We start from the raw sequence: 2,500 nt of genomic DNA, 5'->3' as shown, positions 1-2,500 counted from the left end.
GTTGACTTTACAGACACTTGCAAAAAAGTCTTTGGGCTCTTGCTGCCCTGTTTTCGCTCACCATCCTTTTGGGCCTTCCCTATTCTATATCCTCTGGGGCTAACATAGTTAGCAAGGCCGAAAAAAGACATTTGTCCATCCAGTCCAGCCTACATTCCGTCAGAATCAATCCCCAGATCTACGTCCTTCTAAAGACCCTAAGAACTGTAAGATACAATATTGTTATGCTCCAGGAAGACATCCAGGGCTCTCTTGATCCCCTCAACTGTGTTCACCATCACCACCTCCTCCTCAGGCAAGGAATTCCAGATTCTCACTGCCCTATCAGTAAAGAATCCTCTTCTATGTTGGTGGAAAAACCTTCTCTCCTCCAGACGCAGAGAATGCCCCCTTGTGACGTCACCTTCCTTGGTAGAAACAGATCCTCCAAGAGATATTTGTATTGTCCCCTTTTATATGGTTATTAGATCACGCCTCAGTCATCTTTTTTCTAGACTAAATAATCCTAATTTTGCTAATCTCTCTGTGTATTGTAGTTCCCCTATCCCCTTTATTCATTTTGTTGCCCTCCTTTGTACTCGCTCTAGTTCCATTATATCCTTCCTGAGCACCGGTGCCCAAAACTGTACACAGTACTCCACATGCGGTCTAACCATTCAGTGTGTAATGGTGATAGCGATTCCTTCTTCCCACGTGTATAACCTTCCATTTATCATTGGTTACCCGCATCTGCCACCTTTCGGCCCAAGTTTCCAACTTATCCAGATCCAGCCATGCGGTTTCTCGTGTTTTGTAGCAGAAGAGGGCATTCCGCAGGCGGTTTTCTGGGATGACGTGGGTTAGCACAAGCAGTAAAGGGAGGTAAGAAGCAAGCGCCCAACGTGGGGCTCGAACCCACGACCCTGAGATTAAGAGTCTCATGCTCTACCGACTGAGCTAGCCGGGCTGCTGACGCATGCCGGTGCATCGGAGCTGCACGCGGCACGGTCCGGTCGCGCGCAGGTAGCTGTCAGATCCTGGGTGTGGCGGACACCACCGACATCGCAGACGCATCCAAGCATTGGTGGTTCAGTGGTAGAATTCTCGCCTGCCACGCGGGAGGCCCGGGTTCGATTCCCGGCCAATGCAGAGCAGCTCTTTTCCTCGTTTGCTGACCGTTGCATTGCGCCTCCTTTCATTGTTGACTTTACAGACACTTGCAAAAAAGTCTTTGGGCTCTTGCTGCCCTGTTTTCGCTCACCATCCTTTTGGGCCTTCCCTATTCTATATCCTCTGGGGCTAACATAGTTAGCAAGGCCGAAAAAAGACATTTGTCCATCCAGTCCAGCCTACATTCCGTCAGAATCAATCCCCAGATCTACGTCCTTCTAAAGACCCTAAGAGCTGTAAGATACAATATTGTTATGCTCCAGGAAGACATCCAGGGCTCTCTTGATCCCCTCAACTGTGTTCACCATCACCACCTCCTCCTCAGGCAAGGAATTCCAGATTCTCACTGCCCTATCAGTAAAGAATCCTCTTCTATGTTGGTGGAAAAACCTTCTCTCCTCCAGACGCAGAGAATGCCCCCTTGTGACGTCACCTTCCTTGGTAGAAACAGATCCTCCAAGAGATATTTGTATTGTCCCCTTTTATATGGTTATTAGATCACGCCTCAGTCATCTTTTTTCTAGACTAAATAATCCTAATTTTGCTAATCTCTCTGTGTATTGTAGTTCCCCTATCCCCTTTATTCATTTTGTTGCCCTCCTTTGTACTCGCTCTAGTTCCATTATATCCTTCCTGAGCACCGGTGCCCAAAACTGTACACAGTACTCCACATGCGGTCTAACCATTCAGTGTGTAATGGTGATAGCGATTCCTTCTTCCCACGTGTATAACCTTCCATTTAACCTTTCGGCCCAAGTTTCCAACTTATCCAGATCCAGCCATGCGGTTTCTCGTGTTTTGTAGCAGAAGAGGGCATTCCGCAGGCGGTTTTCTGGGATGACGTGGGTTAGCACAAGCAGTAAAAGGAGGTAAGAAGCAAGCGCCCAACGTGGGGCTCGAACCCACGACCCTGAGATTAAGAGTCTCATGCTCTACCGACTGAGCTAGCCGGGCTTCTGACGCCTGCCGGCGCATCGGAGCTGCACGCGGCACGGTCCGGTCGCGCGCAGGTAGCTGTCAGATCCTGGGTGTGGCGGACACCACCGACATCGCAGACGCATCCAAGCGTTGGTGGTTCAGTGGTAGAATTCTCGCCTGCCACGCGGGAGGCCCGGGTTCGATTCCCGGCCAATGCAGAGCAGCTCTTTTCCTCGTTTGCTGACCGTTGCATTGCGCCTCCTTTCATTGTTGACTTTACAGACACTTGCAAAAAAGTCTTTGGGCTCTTGCTGCCCTGTTTTCGCTCACCATCCTTTTGGGCCTTCCCTATTCTATATCCTCTGGGGCTAACATAGTTAGCAAGGCCGAAAAAAGACATTTGTCCATCCAGTCCAGCCTACATTCCGTCAGA

At 49.5% G+C, this 2,500-nt stretch overlaps 4 non-coding genes across 4 annotated transcripts; 2 read left to right on the top strand and 2 right to left on the bottom strand.

Moving 5' to 3' along the window:
• Positions 1-873: 873 nt before the first annotated feature.
• On the bottom strand, positions 874-946 carry TRNAK-CUU (transfer RNA lysine (anticodon CUU)). The gene has a single exon. It is a non-coding gene; the product is annotated as a tRNA-Lys (tRNA).
• Positions 947-1,057: 111 nt separating this feature from the next.
• TRNAG-GCC (transfer RNA glycine (anticodon GCC)) lies at positions 1,058-1,128 on the top strand. The gene has a single exon. It is a non-coding gene; the product is annotated as a tRNA-Gly (tRNA).
• Positions 1,129-2,030: 902 nt separating this feature from the next.
• On the bottom strand, positions 2,031-2,103 carry TRNAK-CUU (transfer RNA lysine (anticodon CUU)). The gene has a single exon. It is a non-coding gene; the product is annotated as a tRNA-Lys (tRNA).
• Positions 2,104-2,214: 111 nt separating this feature from the next.
• On the top strand, positions 2,215-2,285 carry TRNAG-GCC (transfer RNA glycine (anticodon GCC)). Its single transcript has one exon. It is a non-coding gene; the product is annotated as a tRNA-Gly (tRNA).
• The last annotated feature ends 215 nt before the right edge of the window (positions 2,286-2,500 follow it).

The sequence above is a fragment of the Dendrobates tinctorius genome, unplaced genomic scaffold (assembly GCF_039654945.1).
Source record: "Dendrobates tinctorius isolate UK_male_01 unplaced genomic scaffold, ASM3965494v1 ptg000270l, whole genome shotgun sequence".
NCBI classification, from domain to species: Eukaryota; Metazoa; Chordata; class Amphibia; order Anura; family Dendrobatidae; genus Dendrobates; species Dendrobates tinctorius.
The sequence above is the reverse complement of the archived record's forward strand: the minus strand, read 5'-3'. Positions and strand labels throughout refer to the sequence as shown.